Source organism: Staurois parvus, unplaced genomic scaffold (genome assembly GCF_062004578.1).
Source record: "Staurois parvus isolate SC_StPar_1 unplaced genomic scaffold, SC_StPar_1.0 ptg000293l, whole genome shotgun sequence".
Classification (NCBI taxonomy): domain Eukaryota; kingdom Metazoa; phylum Chordata; class Amphibia; order Anura; family Ranidae; genus Staurois; species Staurois parvus.
The window spans coordinates 3387017-3410577 of record NW_028318089.1 but is presented as its reverse complement, the minus strand read 5'-3'; the positions used below and the strand labels follow the sequence as shown (position 1 = coordinate 3410577).

At 42.5% G+C, this 23561-nt stretch overlaps 1 protein-coding gene across 1 annotated transcript in view; it reads right to left on the bottom strand.

The window, feature by feature from the left end:
- Positions 1 to 21953, bottom strand: part of MGAT5B (alpha-1,6-mannosylglycoprotein 6-beta-N-acetylglucosaminyltransferase B) — a 199742-nt gene extending 177789 nt beyond the window's left edge. The window contains exon 1 of the mRNA XM_089682674.1: positions 21801 to 21953. The gene's annotated coding sequence lies outside the window, so the exon portion shown is untranslated. The remainder of the gene's footprint in view (positions 1 to 21800) is intronic.
- Positions 21954 to 23561: the final 1608 nt, after the last annotated feature.

Sequence of the window (23561 nt, the reverse complement as noted above, 5' to 3'; positions counted from 1 at the left end):
ATGGCCAGCTCAGTGGATTGCTTTAAAAAAGGCCTGGATTCTTTCTTGGATACACAGAATATCACTGGATACTAACATTTATAGGTAAAGTTGATCCAGGGAATATCCGATTGCCTCTCGGGGGATCAGGAAGGAATTTTTTGCCCTGTGGGAGCAAATTGGATCATGCTTTGCTGGGTTTTTTGCCTTCCTCTGAATCAACTATGGGTGTAGGATTATAACTTTTTTTTTTTTAATGGTTGAACTGGATGGACTTTTGTCTTTTTTCAAGCAGACTAACTATGTAACTATGAAGAGAAGTTGGCTTTCAGCGGTTGCTGAAGGAAAATGGAAAGGATCAGTTCCTGTTTATGCAGGGCCCAACTCCCCTCCTGTCCAAGTTTCAAACAGATGGTGACAGGGAGGTTGCACAGGTTCCCTGGAGCATGGGGCAAGGTTGCCATTGCAACCCCCTATGCTACATCAGTGGTTGGGGGGGTGGCAAAAACACAGCTCAACTATGGGGTTTTACCACCCCCACATTACAAAGTAAATTAACCCTTATTGTCCTGACCCCCCTATAAGGCTGATTTCACATGGACGCGCTGCGTTTTACCTGCACTGCATCACTATGTAGCTTCTGCTCCCTTGGCTTCTGGCACTGGCTCAGTGCACTCTGATGCTCTACGATAGCAGGTCAGCAAGCACAGATCAGGCTCAATGGGTCACCAACACGGGGCATGCGCTTCCCTGGGATGAGGTAACGGACCACATCAGGGGGCTCAGTGGACCACAGGTTGAGCATCCCTGGTATACAGCATAGTAAATCATCACTGAATTAGGGGTCTATGTATATAAACATTGCTTTGTGAATATCTCATCATTTGCGTAAAAGTCACAATGTTTCCAGTAATGTTTGCAGTATGTGTGTAATGCCAGTTTCTATTTGTTGCCTTTTGCAGGAGGAAGGTAACATTCCCTACCATTTGATCCTAAGAGAGAACATTTGACCGTATAAGTTGAAGAACATATATATATATATATATATATATATATACCACTTTAACTGTCAAATGTTTGTAATTCTGTCATTTTCCCATTTTATAGCTAACACTTATGTTATACACTGCACAGCTGGACATGTGAAACATGAAATTCCTGAATAAGCAATTCGTTATCCTGTCTTAGAAGTTCTGCTATCTATGTTTCCACAACCAGGGTGAGGACAGGGGGGGAAGAAGGGGTATCTGCCCCGAGTGCAGTGATTTTATTGGGGGGGCACTGTGATCATTACTCACAGTGCTACTGAATTGCGCTCTTGCTGGTGCCCGAGTCATGCAGAGTGGCATGGGTGGGTGATAAGATGCTTTCTGCATTTCTATACCTGACACTACAATGATGTGCACTACTGTTAGGTACAATGTTCCATCCAATAGTAGGCTCGCTTGGCATCCTCATTCAGCAAGGCTGCCAGGAAGAGATTGCTGTGCCGCATAGGAGTGGGCAGGTAGGTAAACAAATAGTGATGAGCAGCTGTGCCAGCAGGCTGGGGGAAGACTTGGTGGGGGGGGTACATCAGCATGTGAGCATTACGCTGCTTTGGAAGAGTTTACTGACAGTGTGCCAGGCAGTGCACTATGGTTTATCATGATACCCATTATTCTAGGCCTTCAGGGATTTGTGTTTCTTTTATATGATTTTAGCATTTTCTTCTGCTTAACCATAAACATGGGGTGGGGTGGAGTTTAACACCCTCACTGACCTACAATTCATGGGGGGGTTTAATCAACAACATCACTGACATCCAAAAGTACAGCAGGAACTAATTAATACCACCACTGACCTCAAATTCACATGGGGAACTAATTAACACTGCCACTGACCACCAATTCACATGGGGCACTAACTAACACTGCCACTGACCACCAATTCACATGGGGCACTAACTAACACTACCACTGACCACCAATTCACATGGGGCACTAACTAACACTGCCACTGACCACCAATTCACATGGGGAACTAACTAACACTGCCACTGACCACCAATTCACATGGGGAACTAACACTGCCACTGACCACCAATTCAGAGGGGGAAAGAATTAACACTGCCATTGACCACCAATTCACATGGGGAACTAACTACACTGCCACTGACCACCAATTCAGAGGGGGAACTAATTAATACTGCCACTGACCACCAATTCAGAGGGGGAACTAATTAATACTGCCACTGACCACCAATTCACATGGGGAACTAACACTGCCAGTGACCACCAATTCAGAGGGGGAACTAATTAACACTGCCACTGACCACCAATTCAGAGGGGAACTAATTGATACTGCCACTGACCACCAATTCAGAGGGGGAACTAATTACACTGCCACTGACCACCAATTCACATGGGGAACTAACACTGCCACTGATCACCAATTCACATGGGGAACTAACACTGCCACTGATTATCAATTCACATGGGGAACTAATTAACACTGCCACTGACCACCAATTCACATGGTGAACTAACACTGCCACTGACCACCAATTCACATGGGGAACTAACTAACACTGCCACTGACCACCAATTCACATGGGGAACTAACACTGCCACTGACCACCAATTCACATGGGGAACTAACTAACACTGCCACTGACCACCAATTCACATGGGGAACTAACACTGCCACTGACCACCAATTCACATGGGGAACTAACTAACACTGCCACTGACCACCAATTCACATGGGGAACTAACACTGCCACTGACCACCAATTCAGAGGGGGAAATAATTAACACTGCCATTGACCACCAATTCACATGGGGAACTAACACTGCCACTAACCACCAATTCAGAGGGGGAACTAATTGATACTGCCACTGACCACCAATTCAGAGGGGGAACTAATTAACACTGCCACTGACCACCAATTCAGAGGGGGAACTAATTAATACTGCCACTGACCACCAATTCACATGGGGAACTAACACTGCCACTGACCACCAATTCACATGGGGAACTAACTAACACTGCCACTGACCAATTCAGAGGGGGAACTAATTAACACTGCCACTGACCACCAATTCAGAGGGGAACTAATTGATACTGCCCCTGACCACCAATTCAGAGGGGGAACTAATTACACTGCCACTGACCACCAATTCACATGGGGAACTAACACTGCCACTGATCACCAATTCACATGGGGAACTAACACTGCCACTGATTATCAATTCACATGGGGAACTAATTAACACTGCCACTGACCACCAATTCACATGGGGAACTAACTAACACTGCCACTAATCACCAATTCACATGGGGAACTAACTAACACTGCCACTGATTATCAATTCACATGGGGAACTAACTAACACTGCCACTGACCACCAATTCAGAGGGGGAACTAATTAATACTGCCACTGACCACCAATTCAGAGGGGGAACTAATTAATACTGCCACTGACCACCAATTCACATGGGGAACTAACACTGCCAGTGACCACCAATTCAGAGGGGGAACTAATTAACACTGCCACTGACCACCAATTCAGAGGGGAACTAATTGATACTGCCACTGACCACCAATTCAGAGGGGGAACTAATTACACTGCCACTGACCACCAATTCACATGGGGAACTAACACTGCCACTGATCACCAATTCACATGGGGAACTAACACTGCCACTGATTATCAATTCACATGGGGAACTAATTAACACTGCCACTGACCACCAATTCACATGGGGAACTAACACTGCCACTGACCACCAATTCACATGGGGAACTAACTAACACTGCCACTGACCACCAATTCACATGGGGAACTAACACTGCCACTGACCACCAATTCACATGGGGAACTAACTAACACTGCCACTGACCACCAATTCACATGGGGAACTAACACTGCCACTGACCACCAATTCACATGGGGAACTAACTAACACTGCCACTGACCACCAATTCACATGGGGAACTAACACTGCCACTGACCACCAATTCAGAGGGGGAAATAATTAACACTGCCATTGACCACCAATTCACATGGGGAACTAACACTGCCACTAACCACCAATTCAGAGGGGGAACTAATTGATACTGCCACTGACCACCAATTCAGAGGGGGAACTAATTAACACTGCCACTGACCACCAATTCAGAGGGGGAACTAATTAATACTGCCACTGACCACCAATTCACATGGGGAACTAACACTGCCACTGACCACCAATTCACATGGGGAACTAACTAACACTGCCACTGACCAATTCAGAGGGGGAACTAATTAACACTGCCACTGACCACCAATTCAGAGGGGAACTAATTGATACTGCCCCTGACCACCAATTCAGAGGGGGAACTAATTACACTGCCACTGACCACCAATTCACATGGGGAACTAACACTGCCACTGATCACCAATTCACATGGGGAACTAACACTGCCACTGATTATCAATTCACATGGGGAACTAATTAACACTGCCACTGACCACCAATTCACATGGGGAACTAACTAACACTGCCACTAATCACCAATTCACATGGGGAACTAACTAACACTGCCACTGATTATCAATTCACATGGGGAACTAACTAACACTGCCACTGACCTCCAATACAAAATGGGAACTAATTAATACTGCCACTGACCACCAATTCAGAGGGGGAACTAATTAACACTGCCACTGACCACCAATTCAGAGGGCGAACTAATTAACACTGCCACTGACCACCAATTATTGGGGGGGAACTAATTAACAATGCCACTGACCCCCAATTCAGAGGGGAAACTAATTAACACTGCCACTGACCACCAATTCAGAGGGGGAACTAATTAACACTGCCACTGACCACCAATTCAGAGTGGGAACTAATTAACACTGCCACTGACCACCAATTCAGAGGGGGAACTAATTAACACTGCCACTGACTACCATTTCACAGCTAGATCTAATTGGCATGGCTACTGACCATCAATTCACAGGGGGAACTAATTAACACTGCCACTGACAACCAATTCAGAGGGGGAACTATTTAACACTGCCAATGACCATCAATTATTGAGGGGGAACTAATTAACACTGCCACTGACCACCAATACAAAATGGGAACTAATTAACACTGTCACTGACCACCAATTATTGAGAGGGAATTAATTAACACTGCCACTGACTACCAATTCACAGCTAGATCTAATTGGCACGGCTACTGACCATCAATTCACAGGGGGAACTAATTAACACTGCCACTGACCTCAAATTCACCACAGAAGAGTAATGTGTGTGAAGGGGCTTAACAGCACTGACACTGACCACCAATGCAGGAGGAAGGGGATAATTAACATTGACCACCAATAGGAGGTGGTTTAAATAGCACAGTGTTTGAGGGGGTTTATGGCTTTCTCTCAGAAATATTTATGTATATGCTCAGTTTTAGACAGTTGGCCAAGGCCAGGGGAGGACTATGATGGCCTTTTAATGTGTTGCCAACCTTCTAGAATCTATGACTAGGTGACTTCCATGCTCCAGCAATAGTTTGGTCGCACTTCATATATATTAGATCATAATTTGTGCTCTTTTCGGGGACATTTGCTGGGGCCTAAAAGAGTAGGGCTTTCCTGGGATTTTTTTTCGGTGTTGATGTGTTAAGCATAGCCACTTGCCCTCCTGAAGATTTGCCCCCCTTTCTGATCAGGCCTTTTTTTGTGATAAGGCGCTGCGTTACCTTAACTGATAGTTGCACAGTCATGCAATGCTGCACCCAAATTAAATTTATGTCCTTTTTTCCCCCACAAATGGAATTTTCTTTTGGTGGTATTTGATCATCTGTGCATTTTTAATTTTTTTGTGCTATAAACAACAAAAGACCGACAATTGTGAAAAAAAACAATATTTTTGACTTTTTGCTATAAAACATATCCAGTAAAAAATTTAATTTTGTAATAAATTTAGGCCAAAATGTATTCTGCTACATGTCTTTGCTAAAAAAATCCCAATATGTGTAAATTAATTGGTTTATGTGAAAGTTATAGTGTCTCCAAATGGCGGTATAGATACTGAATTTTTTTTTACTAGTAATTGCGGCGATCAGTGACCTATTGCGTTACTGCGGTGGGCATTCTGACACGGGGGGAGAACTGACTAACTGCCACTGAGATCCCCAATGACATTAATACAGTCATCAGTGCTAAGAAAAAGCTCTGACACTGTACTAATGACACTGGGCAGGAAGGAGTTAACATCTGGGATGATCAAAGGGTTAACTGTGTGTGTTTTACTATGTGTGCTGTGTTGTGTTTTACTTGGGAAACATACTGCTGGGTATTTCTCTGCTGTGCAGAAAAATACACAACAGCATGTTACTACTGGCAGGAGAGAGACCTGTGTTGTTTATAGTCCCACTATAAGTCGCTGATCGCCACCATTACTAATATTTTAAAAAAAAATTCCAATATTTATACCGCTATTTGTAGATGCTATAACTTTCACGTAAACCAATTAATTTACACTTATTGGGTTTTGTTTTTTAGCAAGGACATGTTGAAGAATACATTTTGGCCTATATTTATGATGAAATTTGATTTTTTTATTGGATATGTTTTATAGCAAAAAGTAAAAAATATAGTTTTTTTCTCAAAATTGTCGGTCTTTTTTTTTTATAGCACAAAAAAATAAAAACCGCAGAGGTGATCAAATACCATTGAAAGAAAGCTCTATTTGTGGGAAAAAAGGACATAAATTTCCTTTGGGTGCAGTGTTGCATGACTGTGCAATTGAAACTAAAAGTAACACAGCGCCATATCGCAAAAAATGTCCTGGTCAGGAAGGGGGGGGGGGATAAATCCTCTGGAAGTGGTTAAACATACTTTATTGCAATGGCACACATAAAATATGTCAATTAAATCAAATATACAGTACTTCATAACATATATGTAAACCCTCACCTTTTAAAACAACCCATTCAGTATGAAACAGAAATGAAAGGCAAATTACTATTATTATTATACAGGATTTATATAGCGCCAACAGTTTGCTCAGCGCTTTACAATATAACGGGAGACAATACAGCAACAATACAGTTCAATACAAGAGGGTTAGGAGGGCCCTGATCCTCGGAGCTTCCAATCTAAAATAATTTGTGCATAAATATAAAAACATTAAAAATCCTTTTTTTCCCTTTTTATAAGTGGGCCTCTGTTCTCAGTTCTCAGCTGCGTAAGAGCTAGGGGAGTAGCCACAGCAGTACACTGATCTTCCCAGTGAATGCCTGGAAGAGGGGTGCAGTCAGAACAAGTCTGATCATAGAAGGAGACAGCACAGCTGGAAAACTGACCACGCTCTGCTCCCATCCCTAGTGTGGTCAGTTTTTAAATAGGAAAGCAGAGGGACTGGCAGTAACACCAGGGACTTCACACAAAGCAAGCAAAGAGAACAGGATACTTTTTCACACAAGTACAGCAGGCACGAAAGGTTGGGTTTACATACTCTTTAACTACAGTATATATATAACACAGCCACGGTATATACAACAAACATGAAAATCCATTAATAGCAAATCTTTAAACACAATATTTAACAATTCATTTTTCATTGCCGAACACCATATTCTCATGTGTCACATGCCTAAAAATAGTTCACTGTTCAACTCCACAAAGTAGATATCAAGGGAGGTGAATGCACTGTGTTAATTACACTCACCTCAGTGCTCCCAATCTGCAGCTTCAAAGTTCCAGTCCTGGAGTGCTTCCCCTAGCTACAACAAGCTATGAGATCTCCCTGAGCATCGGGGAATTCCCCAACGATGGGCTGGATAATTATAGGAAGATGCATCATCCAGCCCATGCAGCACAAACATTGTACATCCTAAGACACCAATTTCCATTCAAGCTGCAGTGGAATACTCTTTAGATGCCGAGTTTCACTGTATAGTTTTCACCAAAAAACAAAACGCATCGAGACTCCAAGGCTAAGACGCATCCGTATTTATTATAATTGTTTTTATGCCATGTTAACCATGGCATTGGTATGTGCAGGGCTTTTTTTTCTCTGAGAATAGGTGCAAGAACTCCCCCCTCCTGAGCTATCATGACAGTACAAAATAAGTTTTGCATTGCAGAGCAATACTCTTCATTGCTCCTGCAAAGCAAAGTGTAAAAAAAAACAAACAAAAAAAAAAAAGAAAAAACCTGATCACCCCCCAGAGTAGTAAAATGTTACTATGGTAACAGTGCACTACTCTGATGAAAGTATTTTAAAAGGAAATAGTCAAAAAAATTTATAGTAATAATGTTAAAAAATAAATAAAAATTATTTAGAATTAAAATTAAAAAAAAATGTTAACTACTTGCCAACCACCCGTCCGTAATGTGCGGAAGAGCGGCAGCTCTGGGCAAAGCAATGTACCCTTATGTTGCTTTCTATTTACAGGGGTGCGTGCACATGCACTGCCCCAACAGCCCCCCCCCCATTGGTACTGGGAAAGAAGAGAGAACAGGGCACTGAGTAAAAGCACTACATTTTACACACACGTTAGATTAGAACTTTACCCTTTGATCGCCCCTTTTAATCCTTTTGATCGCCCCTTTTAATCCTGTGATCACCCCGTCACCCAGCCTGTGCCATTAGTACAGTGTCAGTATATAGAACCTTTCACTGATCACTGCATTACTGCCACTAGCGACATCAGATAACGTCAGGGGCTGTAATGCAATGTTAAAGCATGTCATGTTTGGTATCTATTTACTCAGCGAAACATCATCTTTTATACTTTATCAAACAATTTGGCAATATACTGTGTTTTTGTGCATTAAATTTAAAAAGGTGTATTTTTTACGATAAATTAGCTTTTGAAAAATGGCCGCAGAAATACTGTGGCATAAAAAATTCAACACCCACCGTTTTATTCTCTATGGCCTCTGCTTTTTAAAATATATAATGTTTGGGGGTTCAAAATGATTTTCTAGCAAAAACATACTGGTTTTTCATGTAAACAGAAAGTATCAGAAAAGTCTTGGTCTTCAAGTGGTTAGAAAAGTGGGTGATGTGTGGCATAAGCGTCTAATGTTGGCCCGGAAATGCCAGGATAGTAGAAGCACCCCCTCCAATGGATAATGAAGAAAGAAAACGAAAATGTGTTTTTTCTTTTCTTTTTTTCTTTTTCAAAACCCTGTGACAAAAATTTTATTGGCAAAATACTCACCATGCCTCTTATCAAATTCCTTGGGGTGCCTACTTTTTAAAAAGGGGTCATTTGGGGGGGTGTTTGTACTATCCTGGCATTTTAGGTCCTCCCAAACTGTGATAGGTAGTGAGGAAGTGATATGAGGGCATATGCCCTTTGAAAGCCTGAAGGTGGTCATTGGGTTTTGGGGGCCTGTATGTGGCTAGGCTGCCAAAAAGTCTCTCACATGTGGTACCCCCATACTCGGGAGAAGTAGCAGAATGTGTTTTGGGGTGTTATTCCACATATACCCATGGCATGCATGAGCCATATATAATTTAGGTGACAACTTTGTGCTAAAAAAAATGTAGTCATTTTCCAAAAATATAAAATCAACTTGCCTCTCAGCAAATTCCATGGGGTGTCTACTTTCCAAAAAGGGGTCATTTGAGGGGGGGGGGGTTGTACTGCCCTGGCATTTTGGCACCTCAAGAAATGTGATGGGCAGTCAGAAAGTAAAAAAGTAAAAGCTGTGTACATTTCGATATATATATATATATATATATATATATATATATATATATATATATATATATCATAGTTTGTAGACATTATAACTTTCACACAAACCAATTAATATACACTTATTGGGATTTTTTTACCAAAGGCAGCAGAATACATTTTGGCCTAAATTTCTGACTAACTTTGAGTTTATTGGATATTTATTTGTAACCGAAAGTAAAAAATATTGGGTTTTTTTCAAAATTTTCAGTCTTTTTTCATTTATAATCACAAAACATAAAAAACCCAGTGGTGATAAAATACCACCAAAAGAAATCTCTATTTGTGTGGAAAAAAAGGACATAAAATTTGTTTGGGTACAGCGTTGCATGACCACGAAATTACCAGGTGAAATCATGCAGTGTCGAATAGCAAAAAATGGCCAGGTCATGAAGGGGGGTAAATGTTCTGGAGCTGGTGTGAATAAAAGCTTTTACGGGTTATCAGTTTAGCATTAGCAGTGGATTATGGACCTAGAATTTTTGCTCTCACACCAACAGTCGCAGTGATAGTTCACATGTGTGGCACAATTTGTTTACATACACATGCACACCCTATGCGTGTGTTTGCATTTGGGTGTGTATGAGGGTGCTTTTAATGTAATTTTTTTTTATTTCATTATGTGATAGCATGGGCAGTTGACAGATCCTCTTTATGGAGATGTCAGGGGTCTCTTAGACCCCCAATGTCTCCCCTGCCCTCTATTGCAGCTAATCAAGCACAGATTATTCTTGACTAGCTGCTTTCCTAGCTACAGTAGCCAGGGAATAACTGCTCTGAAATACTGCTACAGGGCGGAACGGGTGTGCAAAATCACATATATATATATATGTGTGTGTGTGTGTGTGTGTGTGTGATTTTGCATTTCCGGGTAGGGGGTGCAGGAAAGGCATGCACGCCTGCCTTACCCGAGCTGCCATTCGCACCTGCGGCTGTCAATCACCGGGTCCCGGACAGTAATTACTTGGCAGCGCTTGGTGATTGCTGAGCATCTCCAACGGGGAGGAGAACTGTTAGTAAACAAAACAGTTCTCCTCCCTGTCAGCTCCTGCTTACAGTGAAGCACACGGACACAGCACTATGTAAAACACAGCACACAATTAACCATTTGATCGCCCCTCATCTTAACTCCTTCCTGCCCAGTGCCATTAGTACAGTATCAGTGCGGTTTTTTTAACACTGATCACTATATTGGTGTCACTGGGGATATCAGTGACACCAAGTCAGTTCCTCCCAGTGTCAGAATGCCTGCCCCAGTCCAGCTAAAAGTCGCCGATCACTGCCATTACTAGTAAAAATAAAAAAAAATCCCAGTATACTGTATATACCGCCATTTGTAGACACTATAACTTTCACATAAACAAATTAATTTACATGTATTGGTATTTTTTTTTTAGCAAAGACATGTAGCAGAATACATTTTGGCTTACATTTATGACGAAAATGGATTTTTTCAATTGTTTTACTGGACATGTTTAATAGCAAAATGTAAAAAATATTGTTTTTTTCTCAAAATTGTTGGACTTTTTTTTATACCGGAAAAAAAATAAAAAACGCACAGGCAAACAAAAACCACCGAAAGAAAGCTCAATTTGTGGGGAAAAAGGATGTAAATTTAATTTGGGTGCAGCGTTGCATGACTGTGCAATTCTCATTTAAAGTACAGCAGTGCCGTAACACAAAAAATGGCCAGGTCAGGAAGGGGGGGTAAATCCTCAGGAGGGCAAGTGGTTAATATACCACAGAGGTCTAAGCTTCTTTGCTTATAGGGCAGCACAGGGGCTAAATGGTTAGCACTTTCACCTGGCAGTACTAGGGTCGTTGGTTCAAATCCCAACCATGGCACCATCTGCCTGGAGTTTGCATGTTCTCCCTGTGTCTGTGTGGGTTTCCTCCTGGTACTCCAGTTTCCTCCCACACTCCAAAGACATGCTGGTAGGTTAATTATATCCTGTCTAAATTGGCCCTAATATGTATATGTATGAATGTGAGTTAGGGACCTTAGATTGAGGGTTAGGGACTGATGTGAATGTACAATATATATGTAAAGCACTGTGTAAATTGATGGCGCTATATAAGCACCTGAAATAAATAAAGTAACCTTACTAGACATCAAAGCAAATCAAGGAGACAACTCTAGTCCCTGCATGCAAGAGTTGATACATACAATGCTACAAATAATAGGAGTCACCAAAACAGGAAAATGGGAAGAGTGGTGATGGTCAGGGGTGGATTGACCATTTGAAAACTTGGGCACTGCCCGAGGGCCCGGGGTCAGTAGGGGGCCCCATGAGATACCCCTGGTACCTTTTTCATAGGCTTTTTTGAGTTTGGGCAAGGACACAGGGGCCCCATGATCCCCTATTGCCCAGGGGCCCCATGAGTTGTCAGTCCGCCCCTGGTGATGGTACCAGAATAAACTGGAACATAGGCAAGGAAATAAAAGATAAAGAAGCTGCACACTCAGTAAGTGATTAAATCAGCTTCTGAAAATGCTTAGAGTTTTTGAAAAATGCAACCCGTTTCAGTGCATGTTAACCTAATACACAATAATGTATGCATTCCGGTGTACACAGGCCCTGACTTCTCAAACTGGGAAATAAGAGCCCATTCAAGGCAAAGTGACATTGTCTATAGGCAGTTATATTTTCTACCAGAGCCTTCACCAATGCACTGTGGTTCGCCATATGGTGGAGCACCTGACCCGTGCCATGTGGCAGTGCTTGGGTCTAAGTTGTCATGCAGCATATGGAAAGGCATTGATGTTATCCCCCTGCTTAAGTGCCCAAACCAGCCAACACCAGATCATAGACAGGTTGAATTGTTGTATTGGGAGGTAGTGAGGGAGCAGAGCTCGATGAGTGTAAAAGCCTCGGGTGGTAGACGGTCTATAGACAATGTTGCTCTGCTCTGATTGGACAAAGTGATGGTGTCTCTTTAAACATTTGTCACCTGTGAAGCACAATTATATTGTTGCAGAGCAGATAGAATCAGTGGGTATATTTATCACCGTTCTTTTCCCCTATATTTGTGAAATTGCAGACACTTCCCTGACAACTCAAGTGTTCTTGAAAACTGAAATTAATACATTTGATGCTTCGGACTCCTTGTTGGAATGAAAATCATCTATTTGCAATGCCTGAGTTACCTATAGAAAGCAGTAGAAAGGTGCAGGGTGCTGGATCTCTTACAGCTGTAGGTGTTCTCCGTCAAGTCTTAAAGTGGACCTTCACCTTCATTTATATGTTACATAATCCTAGCCCCCCCCTTTACATACTTAGTGGGGGGGGGTGGCAAGTACCTTAATCAGCAGGTACCTGCTCCCACCTTCGTAGTCAGCACCTAAGCAAGGATGGCTATTGCTAGGTATGCAACCCCTCCACCACCACCACCACCACAGCTTCCAGGGATCATGGCATACATCCCAGGAGGTTTTGGCATATTGTCATCTCAGAGCATCTCACACATTTATAGTAAGAGACTGGCTGTGACTGATCAGGGCGTCACAGAATCCAAGATGGTGGCGTGGGACCAAAGACAGGGCTGAGGACTTTGGTTTGAAGGAAGAAATTGCTGGAGTTCTTGGGTAAGTATGTGTTTTGTACACATCAGCAGCTACAGTACTTGCTGTTAACTTTTACTTTTTCCAGTTCCAATTGAGATAGCATGAAGGGATTATGTTTAGAAAGCTCTTCCAGGAGTGGTGGCTGAAGGTTGGCTCTTAGCTTGAATGGGGACTGGGTGTGCAAGGAGGAAAACACTAAAAGAAGAACATATTGGGATAGATTTACTGAAACTGGTGAGTGCAAAATCGGGTGCAGCTCTGCATAGAAACCAATCAGCTTTCAGTTTTTTTTGTCAAAGCTTAATTGAACAAGCTGAAGTTAGAAGCTGATTGGCTACCATGCACCAGATTTTGAACTCTCCAGCTTTAGTAAATCATCCCATAAAGTCCCAATTCAGTTGTATTCTGATTCTTGTATCACAAAAAGCCAACGCTTTTTGGGGGTTTGGTCCTATTCATCAGGCCTTGGTACCGTTGAACAAAGTCTGTACTGGGCTGATAGAATTAGAAGGATTTTGGGGGAAAAATTTGTATGATCGCTATATCAGATTACAATATTTTAAAACACGTCACCACCTTTGCAAAAACCCTCTCACAAGTTTGAGAATGGGACTGCTGGGGGTTCTAGAGAAAATTTTGTTCATCAACACTGGATCTACATAATGATCCTAGAATATATCAAAAAGTACAAAAGCTCAAATCACTCATGTGATTTATCAATTGCCAATGCATATGTGTTAATATAGAACCATATATAATATAGGATCATACAGGTTAGCCAACTAAAACATGGGGCATGCCTCCATGAAAATAACCCCCCCCCCCCCTCTCTCATGTACTGATGTTTACACCTGAAGAAGGACCCTGCAAGATGTAAACAGAAGAGGAAAGAAGACTTGGAACTTGAGCGTTATGTGAACATGGGATTAGGTAACCAAAAACTGCCTGAGATCAGTTAAAGGGGGATTGGAGGGGGTTCATATTTTGCCCAGAGATGTTAAATAAGCCAATTCCATTGTCATCATAGCTAAGGCTTGAATGAGAACAGCCAACATCCACAGAAGAGCTGGATTCAAATTTAGATTTCTCAAGATTTCACACCCGCTATGATACTAAAAGGTATAAAATATTAATTTAGGTAAATTGAGGCCAAACGATATATATCCTGTTCCTGACCTAAATTCATGTGCATTCACTTATGATCCCAGGAGTTGTTAAGCAGGCCATAGATAGTGGATGTAGGAATTCTCCCTGGCAGGACATTGATTTCTGATATCGGGACTCATCGCTGTCAAAGTACACTGGTCAATGGCTGCATGCCAATTTTCCAACATGTCCCTTCAACAGAATGACCAGGGATGGCCTCACTCTGATCGAAATATGGCTGGTTCCTGTTGAACCGGGATCATTTCAATTAGTGTATGGCCAGCTTTACAGCAGTGGGATCTCCCTTCAAGTCCAACCATCTCTCCACCAGGGAGACAACAGAGGACTTTACATGGCAGCTTTCCCTTATATACCCCCTCACTGTGCACCAAACATGTCCAATGTGCTGCTAGGCTAAACCTGTACTGAAGTTGTTCCATGATGTCTAGGGACAGAACATGAACAAGGATTCATGTTCTTGAATACCAAGCTTTATAACTGGTATCATAAAGTACCTTCTTCTGCTCACCCATGGGCAATGTTAATGTTAGTTCAGTGTACCCCAAAGAGCCCCCCACCCCAGCTTCCCAGCTACACTCTTTTATCCCATTGACACCAATACATTTTTTTTCCCCACTGGCAGGGGTAATTTTCCTTCAAGTGACACCACCAACATCGGGACATTTTTCTTAACACTGATGCCGGGTCATTTCTTCCTTCACCACCGTTACCCCCATATTTTTTGTGCCGCTTTTAAACTGTGCAATTCATTGTGGTGTGCCACAATCACTGGCACTATTTCAGCACATGCTACAGCTATTAAACAAGTTTCGGCTTGGCATGCCGAATTGCCCCCAATCAGATTCCAACCTGCCCTCAAAGTCTGAATGTGATGGATGCAGAGAAAGGGGGTGATGTGGAACAGGCTTTAGGAAGTACACCCCTACTGCCTATGTGCTTATTCAGTAGGGAATTAGACAATGCAGATTAAGGTATTGTGGTGTTTACTGGATATAATTAGTACCTATCTGGGTACATTACATATACTGGTGTCGGAGGGTGATCAGCAGGTGAAGCATTTGCCCAATCCTACAAGCCCTAGTAATGGCAATTTCCTACATATTGAGTAGGACTCAACAGTGGCACTGGAGGGGAAAAGACTTACATGTGTCAAAGTACCAGTAGCTAGGTCAGCCATTTTCAACCAGGGCTTGGTGGGATCCTAAGGTTCCTCCAGAAGATTCTAGAGGTTCCTTGAGCTATTGCTGATTGACTTCTCTTCTGATGACTCTTACATAGTTCCAGGCCCAGTGCCCAGCACCACTTGGCAGAATCAGCAGCATGACTAAGGGGCACTCTTCCAACTGACCACCAATGTAAGGGGCATTCTTTCCACTGACCTTCAATGTAAGGGGCACTCTTCCCACTGACTGCCAATGTAAGGGGCACTCTTCCCACTGATGACCAATGTAAAGGGATTTCTTCCCACTCACCACCAATGTAGGGGGTAATCTTCCAACAGACCACCAATGTAAGGGACATCTTCCCACTGACCATTAATGTAAGGGACATACACTATATTGCCAAAATATTGGGACACCTGCCTTTACATGCACATGAACTTTAATGGTATCCCAATCTTAGTCCGTAGGGTTCAGTATTGAGTTGGCCCACCCTTTGCAGCTATAACAGCTTCCAATCTTCTTGGAAGGCTGTCTACAAGGTTTAGGAGTGTGTCTATGGGAATGTTTGACCATTCTTCCAGAAGGTCAGGCATTGATGTCGGACGAGAAGGCCTGGCTCGCAGTCTTCACTCTAATTCATCCCAAAGGTGGTCTATCAGGTTGAGGTCAGGACTGGTGCAGGCCAGTCAAGTTCCTCCACCCCAGACTCGCTCATCCATGTCTTTATGGACCTTGTTTTGTGCACTGGTGTGCAGTCATGTTGGAACAGGAAGGGGCCATCCCCAAACTGTTCCCACAAAGTTGGGAGCATGAAATTGCCCAAAATGTCTTGTTATGCTTACGCCTTAAGAGTTTACTTCACTGGAACTAAGGGGCCAAGCCCAACCCCTGAAAGACCCCTGAAAAACAACCCCACACCATAATTCCCCCTCCGCCAAACTTTACTCTTGGCACAATGTAGTCAGGCAAGTACAGTTCTCCTGGAAACCACCAAACCCGTGTTCTTTGGATTGCCAGACAGAGAAGCGTGATTCATCACTCCAGAGAACATGTCTCCACTGCTCTAGAGTCCAGTTGCAGCGTGATTTACACCGCTGCATCAACCGCTTTGCATTGCACTTGGTGATGTAAGCCTTGGATGCAGCTGCTCGTCCATGGAAGCCCATTCCATGAAGCTTTCTATGCACTGTTGTTGTGCTAATCTGAAGGCCACACAAAGTTTGGAGGACTTTAGCTATTGACTTTGCAGACAGTTGGTGATTTCTGCGCACTGTGAGCTTCAGCATGTGCTGACCCTGCTCTCTATTTTTTTTTTACGTGGCCTACCACTTCCTGGCTGAGTTGCTGTTATTCCCTGTTGCTTCCACTTTGTTATAATACCACTAACAGTTGAGCGTGGAATATTTAGTAGCCAGGAAATTTTATGGATGGACTTATTGCACAGATGACAAAATATCACGGTACCACGCTTGAATTCACTGAGCTCCTGAGAGCGACCCATTCTTTCACAAATGTTTGTAGAAGCAGTCTGCATGCCTAAGTGCTTGATTTTATACACCTGTGGCCATGGAGGTGATTAGAACATCTGAATCCAATGATTTGGAGGGGTGTCTCAATTCTTTTAGCAATATAGTGTACCTCTGACTGACCACCAATTCAATGGGCATTTTCCCAAATGACTACCAATGTAAGCAACATCTTCTCACTTAACACCAATGTAAGGTGTTATTCTTGCAGATGACTGCCAATGTATTCTTTACACTGACCACCAATGTAAGGGGGCATTCTTTTCCACTGGCCACCAATGTAAGGGGCATCGTTCACACTGACCATCAAGGTAAGGGACATTCTTCTCAATGACCACCAATGTAAGGGGTATAGATTCTACTGACCATGAATGCAAGGGGCATTATTATCTCTAACCAGTAAAGTAAAGGGCATTTTTCAAAATGACCTCCAATGTATAGGGCATAGTTTCCACTGACCACCAATGAAGGGGGCATTCTTCCCACTGACCACCAATGTAAGGGGCATTCTTGCCACAGACTAGCAGGGGTTCCCCGGTACCTGGAAATTATTTAAAGGGTTCCTCTGGTGTAAAAAAGCTGAGTTAAGCTGAACTAGGTTGCTGTTCTCATGAATGGAGCTCCTGGACACAACAGGGAGCCTCAAATCTCCACTATTCTTCCCTGGTAATTGCAATATGACTGGTGCGTATCTGAATGCATACAAAGTATTCATGTAAACAGGTTTTATGTTTAAATAGTATGATTTATAATGGTGAAATACAAAGCGTAGCAATGCACGCCAAACAATTTAGTTTACTGAAGTCAGCCCTGTGAAGATATTATTGGATTGCTTGGTGCGAGTTACTGCATTTAGCACACTAGTCCTTGCTTTTACTGTGCATGCCTGATTAGGTCTCTATGCATGTCAGATTCACAGAAAGATATCTTTTCATTGGTGGAATCACTACTTACAACATACCATCATCTACTGTGTGTGATCAACATTATTTCAGCATATCAGAAGTGCGTCAGCAACAAATCAGGTCACACATTCTCAAATGTATACAGCTGCCAGCACACGCTAAACAAAATTATTTATAAAATTGTGCCACAGCAAAATCGTATTGTTGCCCATAGCAACCATGCCAACTGTCATATTTACACTCCATGGCTTGATTGGTTGCTATGGGCAACAAGACAGAACAAGACAGTTTGCAATGATCACACTTTTCTTAGCCTGTCCTATTTGGCAAGTAAAGAAAAGAGCAATGTTAACTGATCAGATCTGACTTTACAGAACTCAGATCCATGGAAAACAACCTCTTATAAACTGATCTAGGGTTTTACACATGCAGCTCCTTAACTTATTGAATAAGCTCACCGCTGCACATACAGATCACACTAATTCAACAGCATTCACCATCATGTACAGTAAACCAGTTCCATATAACTTACATACTTAAATATAACTAGGTCTCTGTAAAGTGTACATAGTAACATCATATACTTTATTTACATATGAAAAGATTAATAAATAAATACATGTAAACATGTAGTGTGTACATCATATGTATCTAATATATAATTTAGGTTGACAGACGTCATGCCTATCCCTTATGGTGACCATACACGCTTTGCTTTTATTATCTGGGCGATAAATAAAATTTTTGAACCGGAAACTGACTGAACAGCCAAGACTTACATTTCATTATATTTAGGCTCAGATCACATTGGATCCGATCAAACGGAGTCGATTGGCAAGGGCGAACAGTGATTGATCATTTTGTATCAATTGGAGGTGATGAAATGATTCAGTCATGTATTCAATCAGATTATGAGGTTGCATGGCAGAAACAGATATATGATCGATAACTTACTACTTTTCCAACTATTGATCAAATTCCACTTTCCCATGTGTGGCATATCAATCAATTTGTTATTGATTATTCCTATCAGGAAAAATCGATTGGCAAAGAAATTGATCATTTATTGAAACGTTTATGGGCACCAACATACATGCCCAATATGATAGATAGATAGATAGATAGATAGATAGATAGATAGATAGATAGATAGATAGATAGATCATTTTTTTTAAGATAGAGGACATGAAAACGTTTGTATTTCTGCACAGATGCTATCTTAACTGGATATAATTAGTAGCTACATGGGAACATTGTATACATTGGAGTCAGGGGGTGACCAGTGGGTGAAGCATTCACACAGTCCTGTGAGCCCTAATCATGGCAATTTCCAGCATATTTCGCAGGCTGTCAATGGTGTGACATAGTAAAGGAAAATAATTTCCTTTACTATGTCTACCTATCAATAGCTAGGGCAGCCATTCTCAGCAAGGTTTCCTCCAGAGGTTTCTAGGGGATCTGAACTGCGTGAATGACCTCCCATCTATGCAGTGACTGAGCTAATGGCATGACCCCAAAGAGACATCGTCAAGGGGGGAATCCTTTCTACTGACCATAAACGTAAGGAGCATTCTTCCCACTGACCACCAATGTAAGGAAAATTCTTCTCACTGACTATCAATGTAATTACCATTCTTCCATTGACTACCAATGTAGGAAACATTCTTCCCATTGACTACCAGTGTAAGGAATATTCTTCCCACAGACCACCAATGTAAGGAACATTGTTCCCACTGACTAACAATTTAAGGAATATTCTTTTCAATGACCACCAATGCCAGGAACATTCTTCCTATTGACTACCAATGCAAGGAACATTCTTCCCACTAACCTCCAATGCAAGGAACATTCTTCCCACTAACCTCCAATGCAAGGAACATTCTTTCCATTGACTACCAATGCAAGGAACATTCTTCCCATTGACCTCCAATGCAAGGAAATTCTTCCCACTGACCACCAATGCAAGGAACATTCTTCCCACTGATCATTAATGTAAGGAACATTTTTTGCACTGACCACCAATGCAAGGAACATTCTTCCTATTGACTACCAATGCAAGGAACATTCTTCCTATTGACTACCAATGCAAGGAGCATTCTTCCTACTAACCTCCAATGCGAGGAACATTCTTCCCATTGACCTCCAATGCAAGGAACATTCTTCCCATTGACCTCCAATGCAAGGAACATTCTTCCCACTGACCACCAATGTAAGAAACACTCTTCCCACTGACCTCCAATGTAAGGAACATTCTTCTCAATGTCCACCAATGCAAGGAGCATTCTTCTTATTAACTACCAATGCAAGGAACATTCTTCCCACTGACCTCCAATGCAAGGAACATTCTTCCCACTGACCACCAATGTAAGAAACACTCTTCCCACTGACCTCCAATGTAAGGAACATTTTTCTCAATGTCAACCAATGCAAGGAAAATTCTTCTCATTAACTACCAATGCAAGGAACATTCTTCCCACTGACCTCCAATGCAAGGAACATTCTTCCCACCGACCACCAATGTAAAGAACATTCTTCCCACTGACTATCAATGTAAGGAACATTCTTCCCACTGACTATCAATGTAAGGAACATTCTTCCATTGACTACCAATGTAAGGAACATTCTTCCCATTGACTACCAATGCAAAGAACATTCTTCCCATTGACTACCAATGCAAATAACTTTCTTCTCACTGACCTCCAATGAAAGGAACATTCTTCCCAATGACCACCAATGCAAGGAACATTCTTCCCACTGACTACCAAAGTAAGGAACATTCTTCCCACTAACAGTGTAAGAAAGATTCTTCCCACTGACCACCAAAGTAAGGAACATTCTTCCCAATGTCCATCAATGTAATGATTGGTAGTCATTCTGACAACTGACTACCAATGTAAAAAAAAAAAAACATTATCCCACTACTAGTGTAATGAACATTCTTCCCAGTGACCATCAATGTAAGGAACATTATTCCTGTTGACCACCAGTGTAAGGAACATCTTTCCTACTTACTACCAGTGTAAGGGACATTCTTCCAATTGAAGATAGATAGATAGATAGATAGATAGATAGATAGATAGATAGATAGAATTTTAAGATAACAAGCATAAACACATGCCATCCTATACCAATATCTGATTATCTATTAATTACTCCTGTCGGGACAGATCAATAATATAACTGGATAATTTATTGAAGTGTACAATGATAGGTAGATTAGAAGATAGATAGACACATAGATAGATTAGAAGATCAATAGCTAATTAGATAGGTAAAGGATATATGAGGATCCAGTAGATCCTATCCTGTAGATGACATACAGGGGCATGCAGACACAGCTGATGCTGACACAGTAGGTGGACTGATCACCTGTATGAGGTAGGTGAAGTCATGTGACTCTGGGAGGAGATGACTCACCTATCCTATGGGGGACATCAGTCCCACCTATAGACATATGATGATAGGAAAGCATGAGATCCCCCCATAGACTGATTAATGTATCCCATCCATATATTCCTCATTGCAGGAGCCATGGTGCCTGTGACATACATTATATATATATGTAATACAGACACCTCTATCTATAGATCTATCTGTGTATCTATAGATCTATCATACAACAATCAGTGTCATAGCCCGATCAGTGCCCCCCCAGAATATATTATAGTGGGGGTACCCCGGAGTTCAGTGCCCCCCCCAGGTATAATATCTCCTGGCCGTCTGGCTGGCACCCAGGTGACCTCCTAAGTTAATAAGCAGCATGTCCTACCGTGGTCGGTGTGTGGTTCAGTGGGGTGTCAGGGCCGGGCTGGGGGTCCGGAGTGCCCCGGCATGCTCCATCCTCTGCCCGGTGCCTGTGTTCTGCGCTCTGCCAGCTGACAAGGGGGGCTGCATTGTTCCCAGCGCCGGCTCCATTACACCTACAACAAGCGCGCCATCTAGCGGCAGGCTATGGAACGGCGCCTCCCCAGCGAAAGAGCCCAAAGGGACGAGTTAACCCTTCCCTGCAAATATCACAGCCAATGTCTGCCTTCCCCTTCATGGAACAAATGTCATGGGGTGCCATATGTATTACATGAGGTTCAGGCAAACTGAATGCTCAGTTTGAGGATCTGATCTATTATCTGATCCTCATCTGTTATGTCTGTATATTCATAAAGCGCCAATAGTTTGTGCAGCACAAATTTAAGGGCTTGCGCTCAAGGGTGGCTGGTAGGGGGTGGTAAAAGCAGCCAGTTGTGCTGAAGTTTTCCTACCCTGACCGTCCAGCTAAATACAGCAATGCAGTTGCTCAGGGCTGTACCCATGTTGCAGCCACAATTTATTTATTTCAGGTACTTATATAGCACTGTCAATTTATGCAGTGCTTTACACATATATATATTGAACATTCACATCAGTCCCTAACCCTCAAGGGATTTACAATCTAAGGTCCCTAACTTACATTCACACATCAGGGCCAATTTAGACAGGATCCAATTAACCTACCAGCATGTCTTTGGAGTGTAGGAGGAAACCAGAGCACCCGGAGGAAACCCACGCAAGCACAGGAAGAACATGCAAACTCCATGCGGGAGGCGCTATAGTCGGGAATTGAACCCATGACCCATTTACTGCAAGGCCAACATGCTAACCACTAAGCCACTGTGCCGCCCATGCTTTGCAGTCATGGAAAAAAAATGAAATGCGCTGCATGCGGCAAGCCGCGATCTCGCTGAACGCAACCTATTCAAGTGTTTGCAGTGTGGTGGCGCAGCATTTTAAGGGTTACAGCTTAGGCAGCAACAAATCACCTCAAGGGATGTCAAACGCCCTCTAAAAAGTGTTCCGCACTGGATCACTTTTCAGAGGGGAGGCAGTATAGCTGCAGGTGTGAATGAGCCCTAAGGGAGGAAGTACATTTACAATCCAATCCACTACAGGAGGGTTCAGAAGGTCCTGATCATGGGAGCTTACAAACAAAGGGACCATCTTAAAAGTGGTTGTAAAATTCAGACATGTAATATGAACAAAGCATAACCGTCTTTAGGGTGTACTTGTCTCAATCCAGACCACGAAGTGTCATTTCTGTCTGCCGTCTCATTCCTCTGTATCAGCATGAATTACTTCTGATGAGTTTTCCTGACACCAAGAGAAAAATGGTGACGAGGGAGGGACCTGCAGCAGATTGACACCTTTAGCTTTATTCCTGTGTGCTGCGTGGAGGGGTGTGTCTCTTCCCTCCAATCATCTCTAAGATCTGTCCTCACCAAGCTCTGCAGAGTGCAACTTCAGTTCTCTGCCTCCTTTTTTCTGAACTCTCAGACAAGCTTTATAAATTCAGCACAGATGTAGAGAAGAAAAGACTGGCGATAGATACAAGTTATGTAGGAGGATTTGCTTCATCTCTGTCCATCACCTGAGGATAGTCTCTTCACTAGGTAAATGTTAGGGTTTACAGCCACTTTAAATCAGGGCTCATTCACTGCATTAGAACACCAATCTCTAAGCTCACCCAGAAAACAATTGTTTCCTATATGCACTTAAACAG